The sequence below is a fragment of the Hippocampus zosterae genome, chromosome 1 (genome assembly GCF_025434085.1).
Source record: "Hippocampus zosterae strain Florida chromosome 1, ASM2543408v3, whole genome shotgun sequence".
In the NCBI taxonomy this organism is placed as follows: Eukaryota; Metazoa; Chordata; class Actinopteri; order Syngnathiformes; family Syngnathidae; genus Hippocampus; species Hippocampus zosterae.
Window position 1 is genome coordinate 5,106,961 of NC_067451.1, and position 25,375 is coordinate 5,132,335.

General features: G+C 47.8%; 1 protein-coding gene across 14 annotated transcripts in view; it reads right to left on the reverse strand.

Annotated features, from left to right (window-relative positions):
• The window catches only part of LOC127608917 (collagen alpha-1(XXV) chain), a 95,397-nt gene that overhangs the window by 59,371 nt on the left and 10,651 nt on the right, over nucleotides 1-25,375 (reverse strand). The window contains exon 1 of one of the 14 annotated variants that reach the window (XM_052078555.1): nucleotides 8,217-8,290. The exons of the other annotated variants lie outside the window; for them this stretch is intronic. The gene's annotated coding sequence lies outside the window, so the exon portion shown is untranslated. Of the gene's footprint in view, nucleotides 1-8,216; nucleotides 8,291-25,375 lie in introns of those variants that run through there. 14 annotated transcript variants of the gene reach the window in all.

Consider the following 25,375-nt stretch of genomic DNA (forward strand, 5'->3'; position numbering starts at 1 on the left):
CTCCAAATACTACTGGTTCAGTTCAATCTTACGGAGCCCCTAAAGTGACACTGAGGGGGGAAAAAAAGGACGAGAAACTTTCTCTGGAGGGTGAGAACGTCTTTCCCCGTGAGCGCTAGCTTATTTACATGCTTGAGCTAGTCTATTTTGCAGTGAGACAATCATTGCAGAAGAGGACTTACACTCTTTACTCAAACCAAATAGTGTCATCGACCAACTAAAAGAATGTTATGTGAGGACAATTGTTTCTCGTTAGGATAAGAAACGCTATTTTTTTGTTTCATGTTTAGGGCCATGGGTGGGCAAACTACAGCCCGCGGGCCAGATCCGGCCCGTTGGTCTTTTCAATCCGGCCCGCCGAAGATTGGTGCACAATTAAGGTTTGATTGCATTCATTTCGTTTGGACTTGTAATGAAAGGTATTTCAACACCAGGTGGCGCAGTTATTTCAAGTTGCAGAGCACAGGGAGGGAGGGGAAGACGAAGAAAGAGGGAGAGAGTAATGACCATGGAAGGGAAAGTGATATGTATGTAATTAAACCAAGCGGGTAACAAAGTACGAAACATTCAGGAGACGCCTAGAGTCGGAAAGACTCAAATCTACGAGACTTTGAAAAACAAGGAAGCGATTCTTACTCAGTCCGATTCTGGCAATTTCCATGCTCAGAGTGAATTGCTTGTGGCTCGAGTAAATGAACATATCCTAGAATGGTTTGATTGTTATCATGTTAAAAACTTTCCGCAAACTGGACCGCTAATAAGAGTCGGAGAGCAGTCAAATGTGTAGAGCGTGAACAACAGGGGGCTCAGTACACATCCTTGAGGAGAACCGGTGCTGAGTGTGATGGGGGAGGAGAATGTTACATTATTACTGCCATACAAAGACATTCTGCTATCTTCTTTATTTTCTATTTCTATTTCTAACTTTTGGCCCGGCCCTCCATAATATTTTCTGCTTCTCATTTGGCCCCCCCGGGAAAATAATTGCCTAACCCTGCTTTAGGGGCTCTTTACAATCGTCTATCTAGCATAAAGGAGGCGGGGGGCATTGTTCCACGGTGTCACATACATTTTTAGTTTTCTCTCTGTATGATAGCAATAGTAGTACATTTTTTTCTCATTAAAAAAAAAAATTGACAAAGGATAGTCCGTCTCTTGATGTTCGGCGAGAAGTAATCCCGATTTCTCCGTCTGTGGTGAAAATGAGATGACGCCTTCAACGACCGACTTTGGTAGAATACACAGGAAGACAAAGGCGATAGCTGCGAGGCGCTCAGGGATCGTGGGTGCTCTTCTTCCAGGCTTTGGCGGCAAGGCCGCAGCACCCCACGCGACGGAAACCTTCTGTGAGACTCTTTTCATCACCTTGAGAGATCAATGCGCTCTCCTCTGGCGAGAGTGCTGACATACTTGAGCGTTTCCCAGCCAGGCAATGAAAAAAACAGCAAGGTAAACGGGGCAGGCCAGTAATGACCCCGATGATTGGCTGCGTTGTATCTCTTCAGACAGCCGTCCCAGTCAGCCCAATCATAGCAAAAGGCTTCAGAATGAATAACACGTGCATGCCATCTCAATGTTACTCTTGGAAAATCACAGCAGCGACTCTTCAGCCTGTATTAAAAATAAAAGAGGCCTAATAAGTTTGGCTTGGCGTGACTTCTCAATGAAAATTTTCCTTTTGATTGTTCTATCTTGGAATACGCGTGTTGAGCGGTTAGCAAACACACCAGATGAACTAATGTTATGACAGAAGGGCAGTCGGGAGCCAAGAAAAATTTCGGGACACCTCCCCCCCATTTGCAGAAATTAGCGGCTTTGGTATTTTCGGGAAATTAATGGATGGGGAGATGTGGACAGTTCGACGACAACTCGACATGTTGTTCCCAATAATTAACAACAACAACAGCCATCCGTCTGCATCGAGTAGCAGAAGATTCACAAGTTCCCTGCTTCTTCGCAATCAGTTGTTCAAGTCCAAGTATGTGAACCTGAGATTGATTTCTTTTCATTCATTCATTCATCTTCCGAACCGCTTGATCCTCACTCGGGTCGCGGGGGGTGCCGTAGCCTATCCCAGCTGTCTCCGGGCAGTAGGCGGGGGACACCCTGAATCGGTTGCCGGCCAATCGCAGATCACACAGAGACGAACAACCATCCACGCTCACACTCACACCTAACGGACAATTTAGAGTGTTCAATCAGCCTGCTACGCATGTTTTTGGAATGTGGGATGAAACCGGAGTACCCGGAGAAAACCCACGCAAAAACCCACGCAAACCCCATGCAAACTGCACACACGGAGGCCGGAGCTGGAATCGAATCCGGTACCTCTGCACTGTGAAGCCGACGTGCTATTCACTGGACTACCGGGCCACCCGAGATTGATTTCTCTTTTTGTCCAATCAGATTTCAGAATCAGGAGCGCTGGCTGAGGGAATTCACTGACATAAGCAATGGGACCGCTTCCATAACTTCAACGTGATAAGTGGCGGATCGAGTCCCCACTGACGGCACAGGTACCAAATGCGTGGAACGCCGCTGCTTCCAACGTACCTTGAGCACAGCAGCTACTCCAGCTGTATATAAATATCGACATGAATATTAAAGATTGCGTGGACACATGAGCCCGTGAAGCCTCCTGGGTGCACTTTTGAAGCTCGCCGCGGCTATGCGCGCTGGATGCGGCACCGAGCAGAGTGGTGGCAAAATGGTGTCATGTAGACTTGCACACACTTTGTTGATGTCATTTTGCCGCGCGTGAACTCGGCTGCGAAAATACTTGCCGCGGTCCAGAGTTTGCCCGAGAGCGAGCGGGACGGGCGGCGTGTGAAAGGCACCTATCGGCCGGCGCTCTTGCACTCAAGTTCAAATAAAATACTTTCTATGTGTTTAAGACTTGCGCGGCTATTGGATGTCAAATCATGTGGAAGGCAACACCTGCGGCCAGCGGACGCCGTGACTCCTGGCCGACCTCCCCGAAAGGCCAAGATGTGTGCCCGCCTGCATACGCATGTGTGTTTAAGAGAGCCAAAAGTCGTAAAACAGGGTCTGCAGGGTCCTTAAGCAGCCCCCCCCCCCCCCGCTTGAGGACAGTTTTGGTAGACATTTAGTCATGACAGACTTCATTGGGCAGCAAAAAGAAATACTGGCTCCAAATAGCCTTGATAGCCAAATGACCACGTGCGTTGTGACATGTTCAGCCCCCCCACAAAAAATTGTGCTACTAAAGGAGAAAATAAAAAATACAAGCCAAGCTTTTGTTTGGCCAACAAATCGAATTTCAACATGCGATTGAATTTTGCAGAGTTTGTTGTTGTCTGTTTACACGGCTATCAAATTTCAATGTGGATCCGATCCAGATTTAACTGCAGCGTCTCGCTCCGTTTCCGCATGCCGAATCGAATGGCATTTCACCAAGGTAAATCATTTCAAGAGTCATAAATCCAAAGTTCTCCGTCTCTTTCCACAGCAGCGCCGCAGGGCGTCATCGCAACCATCGCGTAGTAAGAGCTGGTGGTCCGACTTGGTGTTTACTTGACCCATGTGGGATTACTTGGTGTGGCAGTTTGCGCACACGAGCGTGACGGCCGCAGACTCTTATGACATTGATACTTCATCTTGTTCACAGCAAGAAAGCGAGACTATGACAAAGGGCTGTACGTTTTCAAAGAAACTTATCGGTGAGACAACCACAACGTGAAATCACTCATTTCAAGTGACTCGGCTATGTGGGCGTTTGGCATTGGGAGCTATTTTCATGCCCATCTGCATTCCAACATCTGTATCCTCCAAAGATCGACGGCGTCAAATCACAACCAGTGCCCATTTACACGTCCGGAGTTGAAATGTTTCCTCGTCGAGCAGTCAAAGTAGACACGCACAACTTACGGCCAACTTACACAGTTTATCTTCCCAACTGGGAACAACCATTTAACCACCTCCCGGGGAAATGAACTCTTCATCCAACGAATTCGACTAAACCAAATGAAGCAGACACAAGCACTCAGGAACACATTATCAGATAATATCCAAATGCGGGAGCGTAAAAAGATGAGGCTTGTGATTCATTCATTCATTCATTCATTCATCTTCCGAGCCGCTTGATCCTCACTAGGGTCGCAGGGGGTGCTGGAGCCTATCCCAGCTGTCTTCGGGCAGTAGGCGGGGGACACCCTGAACCGGTTGCCAGCCAATCGCAGGGCACACAGAAACGAACAACCATTCGCACTCACACTCACACCTAGGGACAATTTAGAGTGTTCAATCAGCCTGCCATGCATATTTTTGGAATGTGGGAGGAAACCGGAGCACCCGGAGAAAACCCACGCAGGCCCGGGGAGAACATGCAAACTCCACACAGGGAGGCCGGAGCTGGAATCGAACCCGGTACTTCTGCACTGTGAAGCCGACGTGCTAACCACTGGACTACCGGGCCGCCGTGATAAAAAAAAAAAAAAAACGACTAAAAGGGACGGTAAAAAGTATGCAGAAGTGCAATTCAAGGCCCAGAAATAGCTTGACCAAGGAAGCCAAACGTCACAGCCAATGAACAAGGCCAACTTCGATCCATGTTTCCTTTAAAAGTTTTTTTTTCCCCCTCTCACAAGAGCTCCAGAGCTGAGTCATAACTCTGAACAACGAGCTTGCTGCACATTTATTTTCGATGCAGTCAGGACTGGACATAAGACCTTGTTGGCTGCAGTAAACTTGTAGGTCAAAAAATGCGAATCATACTTGACAAATGAGTCTCTCTTATTGTAATTTATACAATTACACGTGTCAAATTTTTCTAGCTGCCCGGAGAAGAAGAAAAACAAAAGAGCGTTTCGGCTTGCTGCATCGTATTTCCTCCTGAAATGTCACTCAAACTGACCAGGTCAAAGGGGGTCGAGGGGGCGAGGGCTGGGGGCTCGTCCTCTTGGGGGATCACGTGTAATCCGGAGCCTGTAGTTTCAGCTGGTCGCCGGGCCACGGGAAAAAAAAAAAAAAGGCTGGCTGGAGGAACTCTGTCGACACACCTCTTTCTTATTATGGGTTCCATCCCAGAGGGACATCGAAAAAGACGCCAACAATTCTAACAAAATTCGGCCTCGGACGGTGGCTACGTCAACCCGAAATCTCAAATTGTAGAAGAAAAGAGCCGGCAGCCAAGCAGCCTAACGGGTTGCTTTCAAATGTTGCGTTAAGACGAGTGTCAGATTTTTGGGGGACCTTTAAAGGCACATCGGTCCAGCTGGCGGCCACACGCGGCCACTGGCGGACATGCAAATGAGAGCCAGAGCCAAACTATCAAAGCGGCGGGGGGAGAAATCTGCAGACGTTGTGAATTAAGCCGGACAATCATCTCCTCTTACGTCGCCCGTAATGAGCGAGATTAGAGCCGATCCCGCTTCGGATCCGTCCCGTTCCACCCATGAAGCAAAAGAAGACACGCAAGATTGAAATGGTGATGCAAAAGCTGCGAGACCGCACGCCAGCCTTGGACTTGTAAACAATAGCGAGGTACAAATGGAGAATTACGGATCTGGGGAGAAAGGGGGGCAAGCGAGGAGCTTTGCTTTGAACGCGCTTCTTTCAGGACCACCCAATGGTTCGAGTCGCAGCCAAAAGGAAAAAAAAATGATGGCGGACGCACAATCTAATTATGATGCTGAACCAATTAATCAATAATGGGTTTGGCTTGACCACTTGGTTGGATTGAAAAACTAACCGCATCATTTTTACTAGCTTAACTTTGATGGAAGAGTGGGCAGAGGCAAAGATTTCTCTCAACTGGAGCTCGGGGTTCTTAGGATTTGTCCCTTCGGACACACCTTGCGAGTCATGACCTCAAACCCGCAATCAAAACCTTTGGAATAAATTTGAATGCGGATTGCTCGCCGAGTCATTTTGTCCGCCATCAGTCCCCCGTCACTCCAAAACCAATGCGGTTGTTCTGCATCAGCCTCGAGTCCGAATCTTTTTTTTTGGTGTTTTTTTCCCCTCATCTCTAATGATCCAAGGAGGTGGAATCCTTCCCAAAAAACAGCCTCGGTGGCATTGATGCATGGCACCTTTCACCACGCCTTCGCTTCATGGAACTTCAAAGCATCATTGCAAAACAAGAACCAGGCCACGAATGACGACATGAAGAACATTGAAGACAATTTCTGATCCGGAACGATGGAACAGAGCAAAGAAACCAGTTTTCTCCCTGCGAACGGCCCGACTGATTGCCGGTCGGCCGGAGCCGAGTGGCGGCATACTGTTCACATTACGATCGCCGTGTGACAGCATCGGCGTGTTCCGTGAGAACTCGTCCGTGCCACGCACTCGCTTCATTTCGCATCTTAGGATGGTCCGGATTCTGCTTCAAGACCTCCATGCCGAGCCTCTCGGCTATAAATCGGCATCGCGAGCATCTCGCGGTGTTTTATGGCCCGTGCGTGAGAGCCGAGCGCATGTGCGGCTTGAAAAAAAACGCCCTCCACGTGGGTGCGCAACACCTACCGAGCGAACCTTCATTTTCCACCAGCTCCACTTTATCAATCATTACTCGTGCGGAGGCCCTCTGCGTGTCACTCCACTGCGTGATGTTGGCTGCCGTTAGAAACCGATGATCATTTACAGATGGACATCATCACAAGCAGGTGAGGGACATGTTTTTCATTGAAGGATGGGCTAAATGAGAGTTTGCGGGGTGCAGAGAAAATGGACATTTTAAGCCAACCTGACAATCTCGGTTGTAACAGACAGACTGTAAGCATTAGTTCCCGCGAGTTCCATCGACGCATTCAGGGCCAGCTCTCTCCACTCTGCGGCATATCTGGAATCATCGGTCGTCCAAGTTGCCGTCGTAAAACTTGCACAAGCAGCGTCGCTATGGTGACGACGGCGCTCATTGAGAAGCTAGTGTGGCGCCATCTTGCTAAAAAAAACATTAAAAATGGGGTCACTTCCCTCAGCTGCTAAACTAGCCATTCAAACATACGGCCCGTGGGCCGTATCCGGCCCGCAAAGAGGTTTGATCAGGCCCACAGGATAATTTAAAAGTGAAAAAAATATGCATAAAAGACACGGAATGAATATTTTAATAAGGTGCAATTTATGGAGTATCCACTAGGGGGAAACACTGTTTTGATCGGAGAAGAAGACAACAGTAACCTCAGTCTGTCACTGAGACAGACCCAACACAGCAGACGCTATCAAGGACATATGAATACTTTATTCTTTGCGTATTTAATAGCACTCTCCTTAGTTTGTAAAGTGTAGGCAGGGATTACATTTAGATTTTATATGCATGTGTAAATGGTTTAAAAACAAAATTATAAGTCTCGTTTAATCTTCAAGTGCATTACTGTATTTTTCAATGCCAATTGCTTGTTCAAGTTTTGTGCCTTTGTACAATCAGTGGGGTCAGTTCTAATGCATATATGTGAATGATAAAAGTAAATTGCACATTTGTCTAAGGAAATCTAAGGAGCTTCATGAAATGTTTTGTAAAAGATCTGTTTATTACATTTCAACAAGAAATTATTTTGGTTATTTATAGGCGGAGTATGGTATCATTTTAATGATCCGGCCCACTTGACATCGACCGAGGCCGTATGTGGCCCACAATGTGAAATAGGTTTGACACCCCTGTGCTAAACTGTAAAGCTGTGCATTAAGAGAGCAACAGAAAATCAAAGACAGTCGCAGTATTTTTGTGTTACACCTGACAAAGTGATACCAGCTTGTTCCTGGGCTAAACCCCGCCCCTAAAAGGTGGCTGGACCTCAGCCTTCCCCCATTTCATCTTGCGAGTAAAGACAACACTGTTCTCAGGTTCTGCAGTTTCCATGAACGCTTGGGAACGCCGACTGAGCTTTTGAGCGGCCAACAAGTTCTCCGTGTGGACTGTGGAAGCTCAACTCATTTCCCCCTCCAAGGGCTCCATTTGTCGGCCTTCCGCGTGCCAAAGCTCGACCGCGGAAGACCCTTTGAAAATGAGCCTCGCACACAATTTGCAGGCATACTACAGTAATTCCGCAAACAATAGTTTCCCCACACGACCTTTGACTGCACGGACTTTTACCGAGTCGGAATTGGAGCAGTGCTAATAAGGCAGCATGATTGAGATTGGCCAAATAATTTGGCTCCAAGGCCACATTGCTTTCCAGTATGCCGAATTATGATTTGAAATGAGTTTCGCGACTTTGCGGCGTGAACATTAAAAAAAAATCTGTTTGGCTTACAATCGAGACCCAACAAAGACACCGAGGATGCAGAATCAGCCTTGAGGTTGCACCAGTATTAAAATAAATTGACCCAAGACTCCTCAGTGATTGTCTGTGGTCTCCTTTGCTTCAGGGAAGCGGTAAAAAGGCATGTCAAAGTGCACAATGGGGCAATTGTTGCACAGCTCACTTGTTATGCTGTCACATGACGTGCCACGGGCGGGATGCTGCCGGCGGGCACCGCATATGCAAATGATGAAGGCAAAAAAAACCAAAACAAAAAACAATCAGGCGGTTACGGGAATTCACTTCACTGGTCTGCAATGTGTCTTAAGTCAGCGTGCGATCGTAGCATCAATGGACAAGCTCGGGACAGCTCTGTTTTTTTTCGGGGAGGGATCTGCAACCGCTTCTTCCGTTGGAAGGTCCGCCTCATTAGAATAAAAGTGATTTTGACAATAGAAGAAACTGGGGGGGGGGGGGGGGGAGGACTGGACGAACCCGTCAAACCCATAGCGAGGACTGCCTCAATTTGCCTCGTACTTTGTGTTACAGATTAAACGGGCCGAAAAGCCGTTGCCTGACAGCTGACGTTTGCCTGAACAGAAACGCGTCCTCGCTGAAAATACTTTGTTGCTTTCCGTCGACAAAATGCTTCCCCGCCGGCTGCGTCTGGTCTTCCTCAAGGCTCTCTTAAGCGCGAGAAACTCGCAAGCAAAGTGATGTCTGGGCTGTTTTTAAAGTCACAGAGACAGGTGCTTCCGAATGGCCAAGATGGCGAGGTGAGATGCTTCAGACACACACACCAAAAAAAAAAAAAAAAAAAAAAAACGTTACGGCTGTTTTGAATTCAGTGGTTACCGAAGGTTCTGGCAGGCGCTGACAGCTGCATGTAAGCAAGCGGGACCTTGACTTGGGTTCACAACTCTCAAGGGGGGAAGAGGGGTTTGGAGGGTGGGGGGAGGCTACACATGATGAAGCCCATCCTCTCTTCTAGTTAGTTAAAAAAAATAAAATTAAACCGATTCCAATTGGGAATTCAATCCTTTAGCTACCACGCTAATGAAATTGCCGCGAGACGCGTTCTAATAAAAGCAAAGCCCTTAAAAAAAAAAAAAACTAATTACTTCCATTGTCTCACCCCTGCTCACTCGCCCATAAGCAAAAGAATTGCGGTTTGATTATCATGTAGCTGATAAAACCGCAATCCGTGTATGGACTGCGGTTGCTTGTTCTGCTCAGAAGAAAACGGATCATACGCTTGCGGACATGATCAACGTCCAGAAGTCTTGCGGGACCCCATTTATTTCTCCGCTTGTAAAATGCTTTACCCTCGGCGACATTTCATTTCTCTTTGGAAACTGTTGTGTTTTTTGACTTCTACGGAGAAGACTTTCATGCGGAGGTAATAACATAACAAATCATCCATCTCTGACAACGCATTGAAAAATAAAAAAAAATGGCTGACGGAAGATTACATTAAGCCTCCTGACAGCACGGAGTTTTTAACATGAAGTCGCTTTAGGCGATAGACCGAATCCACTGCTGTGTGACAATTAAAAAAAAACTAAACAAAACAATTATGATTGCTTCCCCCCCCCCCCCCCCCCCCCATTTGAAGTTATCTGACTACACGGTCTGACTGTTATGTTGTCGCTGGGGAACTAAGTTGTTTGTTTAGCTCTGCCCCCCCCACCACCATAAAGGAGAAAGAGGTGGTGGTGAGGAGTCAGAAGAGAGGAAAAAAGGAATCATGAACAAACTAGCCACGACAAACTGGTCACGAGCTATGGGTCGTGACCGAAAGAACGAGATCCCGGTGACAAGCGGCCAAAATGAGTTTTCTCCGCAGGGTGTCCTGGCTCTCACTTAGAGATAAGGTGAGAAGCTCGGTCATCCAGGAGGGAGGCTCAGAGTCGAGCCGCTTCTCCTCCACATCGAGAGGAGCCAGTTGAGGTGGCTTGGGCATCTGATTCGGATGCCTCCTGAGCGCCTCCCCGGTGAGGTGTTCCGGTCATGCCCCACCGGGAGGAGACCCCGAGGAAGACCCAGGACACGCTGGAGAGACTATGTCACCCAGCTTGCCTGGGAACGACTCGGGATCCCCCGGGGAGAGCTGGAAGAAGTAGCTAGGGAGAGGGAAGTCTGGCTTCCCTGCCCCAGATAAGCGGTAGATGATGGATGGATGGATGAACAAACTACCTCAGAGAAAGCCAGAGCAAGTACACATGGAGATCAGAGGCGAGGCTATTTGGCGGATTAGCACAGGAAGATAACGATGACCTGCGATGGGCGAAAGGATGATGACCGCTCGTCCTTATGGCTGTCATGTCCCAAATGTGTGAGATATTTGATATTTGGGACGGAAAATCCTACTGGACCCTCCCCCACACACACACACACACACCTTGCCCACCACCTCTTAGTTAGTTACTCCCCCCCTGCTTCCGTCTCGCCATTAACTCCCTCAACGGTAACTCAAATCCATCATGGCTCTTTGCATTTTTTTTTTGCAACACCCCCGTATTGCAACACCCCATTGACAGTATTACCGCAATGATCATTGTAGATCCGGCTCCGTCCATACTTGAACAATTGTCACTGATCGATATTCCACAGCACCAGACCATTTCAAGCCACTCAATGACTTCCTGAATAATTGCACCCCTAAAGTTGGACTACAATTACTGCTCCGTGTCCCTCAAAAACGGTGCAACGATTATCTGCACCAACTGCACAGCCGTCATCATATTGTATTGCACCACTGATTTCTGCTCGATACTTGGCACAGTATCGCACAGCTGTGATTGGGTGTCACTACTGCCCAATGGTCCCATTAGATGATGGGAAGTCTGTCGATATTTATCATTCATCATTTCCTTGTTTATCGTAGTTGCTTGTTATTGATATTCCTACTGTAGCCTCTACTACCGGAGACAAATTCCTTGCGTGTTCTACATAACTGGCCAATAAAGATGCTTCTGATGGGTCTGATTCTGACCAGATGACCGTCCTTCCGATTTTTCCCCATTTAAAAACAAACTAAACTAAACGACGTTCCGTTCCGTGTATGGACAGCAACGGTGAATCGTTGCTCATGTGCCATTGTTGTGCGCCACGAGTAAGTGCACTCTTATCTCAACAGTAACACCCAAGCAGCTGGACATGTTAATTGCCGGACTTGAGAAACGATTAACAGCAGACTGCCCATCGTCACGGCCTCTGGATCGCGTCTTGACGTCGTCGTCATCGGTTTGGGATCGTTAAGGTAAAACCCTCAAGGATCCCGACATTAAGAAGTCTGCCCCGCCGTTTTCAGCAGCATGTGCGTTTCCAAGTTTACAAAGAAATTGCTGCGTGGCAGAAATTGCGGCTAAAGATTCAGCGAGTAAGCAGCACCGGAGAAATGGGAGGCGAGTGAGTGTCGGCCTTTTTAAATCAGACTACTGATGCATAACAAGATACGTGCCGAGAGGTGGCGGCGGGGCTCGAAATCACCAGCAAGGCTCTGATATATTTTGCAAAGCAGGTCTTTGACTTGAAAGTCATGAATTTAAAAAGCTAAGGAAGTGCAGTGTGTGCAAAGTCCCCCCCCCCACCCCCTCCCTCCTACCCAAAAAAGTGCACCATTCCTGGCAAAGGCAATGACAAAGAAGAGAAGAACTCCAAACGAGTTAACTTGAGTGATGAGAAATGTCAAATATGCAGAAAGGCTCGCGTTGAAACACTCTCAGGGCTGCACCGCTGGAAGTAGTACAACTAATAGTCACGTTTTGCGGTTTGCCAAAAGGCCAAAGAGAAGAGGAGCAAAAAAAAAAAAAAAACCCCAAAAAATAAAAATAAAAGGAGAATTCCAGTCAGCTGTCACAGAAGCAGCAGAAAATAGACTGACAGAAATGGCGATGATCAGCTGCAACATAAACATTCCCGAAGCCCGAGGAAGCCTCCACGAATCAACGAATCGATCAATACTTTAAACTCGGGAGTCCAAAGAAATTCCAAAGGTCCGACGTGATGCATATCAAAATTTGCGCGATGCGGCATTGAAACGATGACTTTGGCGGCGCTTCTTGGCGGCGCAAAATCGAATGGAAATTCAACCCTGTAATTGTTTGCCACTCAACACTGAGAGCGCGCGCACCGCTTGACGGGGTGCGCGCAGCGGCGGTCGGCCGCACATCTCGAGCATACCAGAAACGGCCGCCGAGTAAGGAGTCTGGGGAACAAATGCTCCGCAAAATCCTCCGCCGTAGCGATCTTGCGACGAATTCATTGCAAGAAAATCTACCGGTTGACATTTTTGTTTTTCTGAGGACTTCGTGGGGTGAGTCATTTGTAAATAAATAAGTCGCTTTCACTGCCCACATCTGGGCTTCATTCACCCAGGTATAAACAGTAAAGAGCAACCAAATAGGATCTTGAAAAAAAGGTACCCACAAAAAAAAAAATGTTTTGCATTCTACATGGCCGACTGGGAGTAAACAAACCAAATTGGGATTACACGGCGGCCATTAGGCTTCTATTTTTATATCCAGGTGCCTGCGGCTTCATGAGGCATCGATGCAAGTAGACGGCAAAAAATGTGGACTGGATTCCATCAAACACAGAAGGGACACACAAAATATCTTGCTGGTTGTGTCGCTTTGTGCGAGCGGGTTTGTTTAATAATACGACTTATGGAAGAGTAGAGGTTCTTTTTTTTTTTTTAATACTCTGTGCTCGGTGGACAGGCATCGCTAGTCGAACAAGCAAACATGATTAGCTCATATCGTGACGCTGGTGTTTCAAGTTTCGTCGCAGCTACAAAATACTCTCATACCCGTCAACCTCGGCTAATAGCCGCCGTTATAAATGATTACGATTCCGCTTACAAAGCAACAAAAACCCGTACAACGGCTTACCGCGCATGCGCACATCACGTTATATCAACCCGACCGGCAGCGATAAAAAAATATAAGATTGAGGATTACTTTTGCTGGTTTGCCGTGACAATAGTAGCGATGGACGACGGCATTGTCGTTGGCTACCAGTTGGTGAGACGATCTGGATTTGAGCTAAAATGGTCTTTGTGAGATCGGTTCGCAATTGTTTTTTTTTTTTCTCGTATAAATGTTGTAATACGCCGTACATGATTTTAAACGATTAAAAAAAAATGAATAAAATACGGGCGGAACGTCCAAGTTGACAGGTATGTACTGCACTAAGTCAACAGTATTTATAGATATAAGTATACATCAGGGCGGCCCGGTAGTCCAGTGGTTAGCACGTCGGCTTCACAGTGCAGAGGTACCGGGTTCGATTCCAGCTCCGGCCTCCCTGTGTAGAGTTTGCATGTTCTCCCCGGGCCTGCGTGGGTTTTCTCCGGGTGCTCCGGTTTCCTCCCACATTCCAAAAATATGCATGGCAGGCTGATTGAACCCTCTAAATTGTCCCTAGGTGTGAGTGTGAGTGCGAATGGTTGTTTGTTTCTGTGTGCCCTGCGATTGGCTGGCAACCGATTCAGGGTGTCCCCCGCCTACTGCCCGGAGACAGCTGGGATAGGCTCCAGCACCCCCCGCGACCCTAGTGAGGATCAAGCGGCTTGGAAGATGAATGAATGAATGTGTATACATCAGTCCTGTGCAGAAAATGATTTTTAATTATTGGACCTTTGAAGGCATCGACAAAAGGTCAAAAAGTGCAACTTATACCCAAACTTGCAGCCATTGATAGAAGCAAGTGAATTTCAGCGTTTCAGGAGCCCCACAAAACACATCCACACATACGGAAGAGATCCTATCCAGCGTCTTGAGAACAACTCGGACGGCCGCCCGTGTTATCATCACGAACGGGCGTTGAGTGTCTCTTGCCGCCTTGGACGCAACACGATGATTACCGATGAAATGAAAACGCTTTCCTGCCAAAAGCCGCTCCCGTCTTTTGACGCTCTCCGGGAGGCGGAGCTCTACGGGACCCCACAACGCAACAGTGTGAAGAACGAGGGGGCGGAGGGATTTTGGGGAAAGCGGAGAGGATTTCCTTGCAAGGGAAAAACGATCATTCCCCCGAATGAGATGCAGAATATAAACACACACGGGGAAACAACAACGAGGCTCTGAAAAGCGGTCGGAGGGATGCTGCCAACTTGGAAAAGCAACAAAAATGGTTTACAGCTCATTAGCCCGTGTCCCGAAGGAGTCCAAGCAGATGCTGCCTGTAGACTTACAGGAGCAGCCCCCCCCCATCCACCCCGCCCCAGGCTAATTGTGCAGCCCGATGAGGCTACAATGTCTGGCGAAGAAATGCGATACCGGAGTGCCAACTGAGAGGCGCGAACTTCTGCGGCCGACGCGGCGAGACGGCAGAATGAATCCATCGCCAAGCTGTTCACCATTAGACCGGCGTTACTTAGTTGTTAACAGCCCCCCGGCTGGTGTCCGATGGGTGTCGTTTGCAAAGACTAAAGAGGCAACAATGCACGTTTTATTTGGACGGGCGGAACGTAGACCACAATGAGCAGCTCCGAAGCGGCAAAAGGGGGCTCCGAGATTGGGTTTCGAGCAGATACGACGGAGGCTGTCAAAACGACTTTGCCGCTGAGCCGCTCGGCTTTCACACAGTGTGAAACATTCAATCGCAAAAGACGCGTGAAAATTCAAACTTGATCCTGGGGATAGAAGACGCTAGCGCCATTTTTGTCACTTTCATATTAGCATAGCTGGAGAGAGCTTTCGCATTTTTTGGTGATTTTTTCCCAAGAGCTAGCTTCTGCAGCTGAGGATCGGACCGCCAGGGTCCCCGCCTTTGGCTGCCGCCCAGCTCACATTGCACCCGACCCCTTTGGCCCCTCTCATGGGTGGTGAGCCCATGAGAAGGTGACCCACGTTGCCTCTTGAGCATTGAGCCGTGCTTTGTCTGGCCCCTCACCTAGAACCTGTTTGCCATGGGTGACCCTACCAGGGGCATAAAGCCCCAGACAACTTAGCCTCTAGGATCATTGGGACCCACAAACCCCTCCACCACGGTAAGGTGACGACTCACGGAGGGGCCGTACGTTGTATCGCTCTGTCGTGGTGAAGAAGGAGCTGAGCCAAAGGGCGAAGCTCTCAATTTACCGGTCGATCTACGTCCCAACCCTCACCTATGGTCACGAGCTATGGGTCGTGACCAAAAGAACGAGATCCCGGATACAAGCGGCTGAAATGAGTTTTCTCCGCAGGGTGTCCAGGCTCTCCCTTAGAGATAAGGTGAGAAGCTCAGTCATCCGGGAGGGGCTCAGAGTCGAGCCGCTTCTCCTCCACATCGAGAGGAGCCAGATGAGGTGGCTTGGGCATCTGATTCGGATGCCCCCTGAGCGCCTCCCCGGTGAGGTGTTCCGGTCATGTCCCACCGGGAGGAGACCCCGAGGAAGACCCAGGACACGCTGGAGAGACTATGTCACCCAGCTTGCCTGGGAACGACTCGGGATCCCCCGGTGAGAGCTGGACGAAGTAGCTAGGGAGAGGGAAGTCTGGGCTTCCCTGCTAAAGCTGTTGACCCCGCGACCCGGCCCCGGATAAGCGGTAGATGATGGATGGATGGATGGATGGTGATTTTTTTTTGTGGGAGTTATATCTTATCATTACAGACTATCAGCCTGATTTTTAGCACGCAGGGAGCGGAAAAAGTTGGGAAAGCCAGCGGAGCGTGTCAGCGAGAGGACTTTCTCGCTCATCTCCGATTGGGAAGGGATGATGGGAACGGTTGGTGGGAGATGCCTGCGGTTTGAGTTTCCTCCCGCAAAAACCTCACCGGGTCACCGAAAAGCATTTAATGAATCGCAAAAGTGCGAGCGGACACCCTGCCCCAAGTGAGCCAAAAGCAAAGGATGGCTACGATTCCCAGGAATTTCAAACGGATAGATATATACGTCCCCGTTGGGGTCTTTGTAGGTCTCCGCAAAAGAAACACTGACGCGGCCTTGTGTTTATCCACATTGAATTATTCAATGGAAAACTTTCATTAAACACAAAACCAAAAGATCGTTTTGCTAAGTGGAGCTCAAAACCTCAAGCGGGAGAAAGCGAGGGGCGAATTTCTCGCTCCCGAGCGAGCGTTTACATGCCACAGAGGCACCGTAAATTCTAAATCTGATGCTCAAGAAACGAGACGGATGAATTTCATCCGATTTCGTCGTGAGATAGGTTTACGTGGCCCAGCATAAGTTGCCTTGGAGACCTTGAAGTCCACACGCTAAAACGTAAGACGACATTTGTCCACATCTTCCACTGGTTTTTTCCTTCTTCATGCTAAGTACATGGTTGCAGTGCCGCGTCGCCGCCGCCGTGCGTTTCCTCAATCGCTTCTCCAGCGATAAACGCTTCGCTCATGAATAAAGCCACACCGTCCAAGTATCAGCCAAATGAGCATTCCATCGCTAGGAATTTTGGACAGCGTGGTCGTTCTAATCACCAGTAGCGACGACAAAGCCCCATTTTGAGTTTGGAATGTTTTGCAATCTCTTGCATGACTGACCTGGCCTGGAAATCAGAGTTGCTGCTAATGAGCCCCCTCCAAAAACATGATTGAGCTGGCTTGGCGAGTGGGTGAAAAAAAAAAATAAATTCTTACTCTCTCATATGTATATGCGGTATATATACAGTCAAACCTCGGTTTTCGAACGTCTCGGTTCTCCACCAATTCGGTTTTCAACCAAAAAGTTTGAGTTTTTTATGCCTCGGATGCCGAACAAATTTCGGTTCTCGAACAAACTGAGCGCGCTTGAATGCACCATTTGACTTCTCTCGCCTTCCTTAGACGAGGAAGTGACGCTTCCTCGTGTTGCTTTCCATTCTGAGCGGACGTGTTCACTAAACATTTTATTTTAAAAAAAGCCTGGTTTCGGTTTTCGAACAATTTCAGTTTTCGAACAGCCTTCTGGAACGGATTATGGACGAATACCGAGATTTGACTGTATATATACAATATATATACATATATGTGTGTGTGTATATATATATATATATATATATATATATATATATATATATATATTTATTTATTTATTTATTTATTTTTGAACCTTTGGCTCACATTTGACCTCACTTCGAACAAAGTTCAGTGGGTTATCCTGAAGCTCGAAAAGGATCCCAGTCATGTGCCTAATCAAACGTCGCTGGAATCAACATGTCTGCAGAGGCATCTGAGAGCCTTCAGAAGATCAGCAATTAGCAGCCCAGCCTTCTCTTAACGTGAATAATCCATGAGAATCTGCCAGCAGCGTGGAGACATTCATTAAAGACAACCTTTTTTTCTTTTTTTTTGTGGTTCTCTCCCATCGGCATCGACCTCAAATAAATCTGATGTGTGAGCAGACGCTGAATAACGGAAACCTCTTTATTTTACATGAAGCACCACGGGGCACCGCTTTTGAAGAAGGCGACGGAGGCGCGTTCTTTTGTTCCTTAATAAAGGCCGTGCTCTCCGCCGCTCTCTCTGCCAAAGTGACGTCCGTTCATTCGCTCATACCGCACCGCGTCACAAATCCTCGGCGTAAACTTGCAGACACGCAACAAGCTGATGAGACTCGTTTCTTCCGCGGCGCGGGCACCGCTCGCACACTCGCCAGCTCGTCCTTCGTCGTCTCCGAAATAGCCGACACCTGACGCGACAACTGGGATCTGCCGGCGGGTCTCGGCACGCCGACACCCCGTTCCAGAATCCGCGGGTCCCGTTTCAAAGCCTCGCGAGCCGCCGGGCCGCTCGTACGCCGGCCGGGGATCTATTTGAGAGTGGTGACCTTCGACCCCCCCCAGCTTCCGCGGCGTGATCACATCCCGCTGTGCATTCTTTCACGCGCCGACTACCTTTCACCGAGACGCTGTGCTGCAAAACACGCATTGATGACCAAACGCTCAGCCCACAATGAGAAGAGTAAATTGTAGCATGCATGCAAGAGTATTTCACTTAATTCATGAACTGAACATAATTCATTCATTCGCAGGGGGGGTGGGGGGGGGGGTTGCTGGAGCCGATCCCGGCTGTCTTCAGATAACCTGAACTGGTTGCCAACCATCGGCGCTCAAACTCACACTTTGGAGTGTTCAATCAGCCTTCCATGCATGTTTTTGGAGCGTGGAAGGAAACCGGAGTACCCGGAGAAAAGCCACGCAGGCCCGGGGAGAACATGCAAACTCCACACAGGAAGGCCGGAGCCGGGATCGAACCCACGGCCTCTGCACTCTGAGGTTTATGTGCTAACCACTAGACCACCGGGCCGCCTTGAACATAATAAACATACATCCAAAAAAAAAAAAAAAAATTTAAAAAAAAAAATCAAGGCAGGGTGCTTTTTTTTTTTTAATCAACAGAGTAAACGCTGTCCATCAGAAAATCAAAACGGGCAGGAGCCGTAGTGCCATCTTCAGAGTAACGTAAGGTTGCTTCAACCTTGGCCTCATTGCACCGCCAATTCTCCCGTTGGCCTCTTCTTTTTTTTTTTTTTTTTTTTTGGGAGTCAGCGCGCGTGAGTCAGTGAGTTGCAGCGACACGCGGCGTGACTCGACTCACCAAGACGAACGTCTTTGTTGGCCCTATGAACACGAGGAAGAGGTCGCGGCAAAGCGAGGATCCGGACAACCAAGTTTTGGACGACGTGATGTGAAACGAGGACGATTTGGATGCCTTGGGAGATGTTTGGGCAACTCTCTCCTTGCCGTTAATGCGGAAAATCAAACACAAATTGGTATCGTTGTCACGATGCCATGAAATTAATATGACATTTGACCACATTTGGTAATTTGGCCACTAGAAGCGCCTCCAGAAAGATCCATAAAAAGACCCAGACTTGTTGTTCCCATTCAATGACTGGAAAGTGCGCAGACACTAACAACTGTAATATTGGTTTACCCCTTGTTGTGGCCAGTGAGTGGAGTGTACCATCTATTTATCATTATTAAAATAGAAACTTAAAAAAAAAAAAAACCCTTCCAATAATGGAGCCGCAAAACCACGAGAGAAGCTCATATTCATGACAAACGTTTACACATTTCATTTAAACAGGCCAAATGGCTTTCAAGGAGGACCTTCAAGCCCACATCTTTTCATATTGTTGCGTGTTTATGATGGGTAAGCCCGCCATGCTTGGGATCCATTAAGGAGTTTTGGAATTCTTTTTTCCGCCCCCCACCACCTCAAGCTGACTTTGGACTCATTTGCCCCCTTTTTGGCATCCAACAATGAAGCATTTCGCACACCTTTGCCAGGGTTGTAAAAACGCAGACAAGTAAATGTCAACTTTAATGACATGCCTACTGGTTGACTGCAACGCAGTTAAAGTCACGTCGTTCGTGCGCTTTGCTCTCTGGCATCAATTATAACACTTTACAGGCCGACCGGATTGAATCGGAGCGGCCGGCTGGCTTTCCCCCCCCCACCACACGCAGCACGAGGTGACACAAACAGAAACGGCGCATGCTTGTTTTGGATGTTAAATGAAGCCGCTGACCTGCATGCACGCGCACGCACAAAAAGTAATTGAAGTGCACCTCCGTCTTAAGGCCCTCAAGGCCACATGCGAGCGTCGATGATTTACATCCTGGCCTTCTAACTTCAGCCGCCGCCGTCACATACGGGAGCTGAAAAGTCGTCAATCAAAGGTCGGCGGCTTCCTCTGCGACGTTACGAACCGATGGCTTGTACCACTCCGGCCCCAAATTTGTCTCTCCCGTTTTCAGGACCACTGTTGGTGGGGCCTTCGGTGCGCCCGTAAATCACATGTGAATGATTGCTTTCGTTTGCCGCCTCACAGACGAAGGCCCGAAGCCTCTCGGATGAGGTGAAAACAGTGAGGAAGCAGCAGTCATGAGGAAAAAACGCCCCAGGAAATGACTCTGACTAAATGCCACTGTAACGGTTCACGTCAGTTCAACTCTCTCTTATTGTGGTCTGGAATTATTTAAAAAAAAAAAAAAAAAAACAGCCTGCCGGGGCTCTTAAGACCTTTGTATGCCTTTATTAAAACTTCATGCCGCTTCCTCGTCAAATTAAAAATCAAGTGACAAACAGCTTCAGACAAGAGGCTCAAATTGTTCCGGCTAAAATTAGGACCGTATTCTCATGGCGCAGTACCTGGCGTGGCTCGCCGCGGTTCCGTCAGCAAATCGGTCCATTATCAAGGGGGAACACTCAGGACAAAAGAAAATATAAATTAAAAAAGTAGCTTTTACACTTCCGAATCATTTTAATTAGAATCAAAACTTCGGTGCATCTCACGGCGCGGGTATTTGTGTTCCCGAGCATCACCTGTACGGCTGCTCCACCGGGAGCTCATTTGAGAGCGGCAAGGGACCATACTTGAAATTCTTGCTGTTAAAAACCAAATTTAGCATTCCTCTCAAACTAGAATAACAAGCGCGCCTGCTGCCGCCGCTCTTTATTTAGCAGATCAAGGGAGCCACTTGCCAGCGAGACATCTTGTTTGTTTTTGCAGAAGTGGAAGGCACCAAAGGGCCACACAAGTGGAAGCTTGACAAGCGCAGTTCAACAATAATAAACGGCAGTTTGTGGCGCGCGAGGCCTTTTTGGGAGATGAGAACTTCCCCTTTCCAAGTGATCGAGCGGTTTGAATCGAGTTGGAATACATTATTCCTGAGTGATGTTATTGCAGATGAGGAAAAAAATTACGACCGTTTCAATAACACCTGCGCTCTCGTTGTCAGCGCAACACGTGACCGGTGAGCCGGGCACTCTGTGTATATTCGGCAAGGTAAGATTTTGATGGAGCGCTCGATTACAGACGAGTTTATGGCGGCACTAAATAACAGGTGCGAAGAACGGCCGACTCAGCGTGCCGAGCGTTCGTCTTGACGCTCTCGGCGCCTGTGATGCGGATCCAGGGGGGGGGAGCGGCGGTAACACAACTCCATTGGCTCGTAAATCAAGGCGGTTGTCTGCTACGGCGATGATGAAAAAGATGAGGGTGAGTGACTTCAGAAGCGCAGGACAAGGTGGCTTCTTGTGCAAAAAATAAAATAAAAAAAAACATCACGGAAGGATCACTTTGCCTCACCAGAGGATGAAAGCACTGGCGGTCACCAATTTTTTTTCTTCCTGAATTTATTTATAATGTAGGCTTTTCGATGCCTTTTTAGGTGCTCATCATGAAATACTGTACTACACACACACACCGTATTGGCCGAATATAAGACGGTGTTTTTTCCATTGAAATGAGAAAATAAAAAAGTGGGGGTCGTCTTATATTCGGGGTCTAGACATTATACCCATTCACGACGCTAGATGGCGCCATATATCATTGAAGCGAATGCTGAACTTGACTCCCCAGGGCAAGGTGAACCCCTGTCATGAATAAAAATAAAAATATCGGTCGCACGAAGAAGAAAAATAAAAAAATAGCGGTAAGAAGGAAAAGAGAAGAAAATAATAGAAGAGATAACCGAAAATGGAGAAACGTTTTCGACAATCTGGAGAAGATATCAGCCAGGTTAACCGGCAGCTGAGGAGAATTATGATGTCATTTACATTTCAAAAACCAGAAGCCATTCATTTACAAAGGGAATTGCACTTTAGTTCACATATTTAAATGTTCAGATATTAAGATTTGAATGAGGCAGAATAACATACTTTTTCTCTCAAATATATTGTTATAATCATTTGTTTCAGATGTGCTGTAATTATTTTCTGTATAAAAATTAATTTGGTGTTCAAAAAGTCTTTTTTTTCAAACTTGAGTCTTGAAAAAGAGGGGGTCGTCTTATAATCAGGGCCGTCTTATATTCGGGCTAATCCGGTGTGTGTGTATATATATATGTATATATATACATACATGTATATACATATGTATGTATGTATGTATGTATATATATACATACACACATAATATATATATATATATATATACATACACACACACAGTATATATATTTTTCATATGAAACTTAAGCTCATGGTGTAGTTTTTACAAATGCTGCAGACGATCACGAACAGTCAATCTCCGCAAAGTACCATTGAGTTTGGATGGCCGATCCGGAGTTGCCACGGCAACAAAAAGGATGCCATTCGTCACATTATTACGAGGACGCACTGCGAGGCGAATTCAAACGTGGCTCGCGTTTCATAACATTGTCGACAGCACTAGACCGGAAGCCGCGCCAGCATTCCCACACCAGCAGCATGTCGAAAAACATGACAGTTGTCACGACCCGTCACCGCGGGCGACTACCCGCAGGATCCTGTCAAGAGAGGCGACCGCCACGCCAGCCGCTAAAACTGGAGCGGGGGCGCTCATAAAGGCCTCCCGTCATCAATCAACAAACGCGCAGCCTCACAGACATGACAAGCCGGACCCTCCGCCATCAAACATGTCTTCGCACAATGGGACCAATCATTGGAATGCGGACAATGTCGGCCTTTCCGCATCGACGTGTTGCCGCGGTGATGAAAATCTGAAAGCGCCATGCCCGACATGAGCAATCTGGAATTAAGGATGAAAGACATCCTTATCGTCGATTCTTCGTGATATCATTGCAATGATGCGCATGCATAGCGTTTCTGCCATAGATTGATTTTTTTTGTTTTTTTGACTAAGCCTCTGGGCGAGGGTTTGTGCTAGCGGTTGGCGCCCGTTTGAGTTTGGACACCTCAAGCTGCCAGGAAATGTGGGTGGGCAGCCGCCTGTAACATAAGCCCCGTCCGACAAGCGCGCTTACAGTCCGACTGCACTCCTCCACTTGAAAGTAGAAACATCGGGATTGACATTTTTTTTTTCAACGAAGCAACAAACTTGTGTCTGTTATCTCTTACGTTCCCATGATAAACGTGCGAGTGCTTTGCTGCCAGATTGATCTGAACTTGTGACAGCGTGCTTGAAAAGCTCCCTTGGGATCAATTTAATCGTGCGGGATGTCAATGTTTGCACGCTTCGCGTGAGGATTTCGCAGCGGGATGATGCCACTTGGCGTGGAAATACAGAAGCCCATTACGTGTCGCGCGTACGGTAAAGTGGACATTGTGTACTTTGCAAGTGAACATCCACAAATCCCTTTTTTTTTTTTTTTTACATGGGTTGTAAACTGCCATGGGATAATGAACAATCTGCCCTAGTTTCCAGATCATGTATCTCAGACAGTGTAGCGCGACGTTCAAACCCTCGCACGTCCGCCGACACGGTCAGATTAGCAGCCAATATAATCGTATCGCGGCTTAGCTTGGACTGCGGCGTTGGTCTCGCTTAAAACAGGATGAGGAGACTATCGTTTGCGGCTCGCGTGTTCCCAGCTGTCCATTCCTCGTTGGCGGACGCCCATTAGAAAGCTTTTCTCAATTTAAGGGGGTAGGGGGGCACAGAATTACCTTTTTATGGAATTTGAAACTTGTGTTGGATGCTTGGTGGCACGGTGGGCCAGTAGTTAGCGCGTAGACCTCGCAGTGCAGAGGTACCGGGTTCAAATCCGCCCTCCCTGTGTGGAGTTTGCATGTTCTCCCTAGGCCTGCGTGGGTTTTCTCCGGGTGCTCCGGTTTCCTCCCACATTCCCCAAAACATGCATGGCAGGCTGTTTGGACGTTCTAAATCACAGGTCTCAAAGTCAAGGCCCGGGAGCCAGATCTGGCCTGCCACATCATTTTATGTGGCCCGCGAAAGCGACTCAAACAACTTCCATGATGCTTGCTAAAATATGGACCAAAATTTCACATTCTCAAATGTAATAAATAAGAGACATTGTAAGCATTTTCTTGTTGCAAAACACTTCATGAGAGTAACTTAAACAATAGTTGAATAAACTGAGCGGCCCGGTAGTCCAGTGGTTAGCACGTGGGCTTCACAGTGCAGAGGTACCGGGTTCGATTCCAGCTCCGGCCTCCCTGTGTGGAGTTTGCATGTTCTCCCCGGGCCTGCGTGGGTTTTCTTCGGGTGCTCTGGTTTCCTCCCACATTCCAAAAATATGCATGGCAGGCTGATTGAACGCTCTAAATTGTCCCTAGGTGTGAGTGTGAGTGTGAGTGCGAATGGTTGTTCGTCTCTGTGTGCCCTGCGATTGGTTGGCAACCGATTCAGGGTGTCCCCCGCCTACTGCCCGGAGACAGCTGGGATAGGCTCCAGCACCCCCCCCCCCCCCCCGCGACCCTAGTGAGGATCAAGCGGTTAGGAAGATGAATGAATGAATGAATAAACTGTTATTCCTCACTTCTTTAATTGATTTCAGTCATAATGGCCCTCCAAGGGAAATGGTAAGTAAAATGTGGCCCGCGGCGAAAATTAGTTTGACACCCATGCTCTAAATCAGAAGTGGGCAAAATACGGCCCACGGGCCAAATCCGGCCCGTTGGTCTTTTTAATCCGGCCCGCCGAACGTTGGTACACAATTAAGGTTCGATGTCAATGATTGCATTCATTTCATTTGGACTTGTAATGACAGACACTTCAACGCCAGGTGGCACAGTTACTTGAAGTTGCAGAGCATAGGGAGGAAGGGGGAGACGATACGGAAGCCCGCAGTAGCGCCAAGTCAAGCAAATCCCGTTTGAGACAACGGAATAATGTACTCTTAAAGTCTGGAAAACGTGCCAAAAAATGCAAAATACTGCTTTTTAAATAAAGAAATCCAATTAATATGTCGAATTTAGTTCACCCTTTTGATCCGGCCCTGCATAATATTTTCTGGTTCTCATGTGGTCCTATGCAAAAAATAATTGCTCACCCCTGCTCTAAATTGTCCCGAGGTGTGAGTGTGGGCGTGGATGGTTGTTCGTCTCTGTGTGCCTTGCGATTGGCTGGCAACCGGTTCAGGGTGTCCCCCGCCTACTGCCCGAAGACAACTGGGATAGGCTCCAGCACCACCCGCGACCCTTCCGAGGATAAAGCGGTTCGGAAAATGAACGAATGAATGAATGTTGGATGCTGTCAATTTGGCGTTACGCAATCGGATTGAGAAAGGAACAAAATTAAAGCCAAGAAAATCAGGGCTGTCATGAAGTGAGTCATGCACGTGCAAAGCCCAAAAGGGGTTCAAATAGGTGACGATATTTGCATTTGGGAGCCGGAATCCCAGTTGTGAACAGGTGAGGCGGCCATGTTGACTGTTGCACGCCTGATAGTTGACTGTTCAATTCGTCAATCATCTTGACCAATTTGGAAGAAGCGGGCGTAGCCGACTGACCCAATTGGCCTTACGATATCCATTTCCGTGATGGTCCCTTTCCCG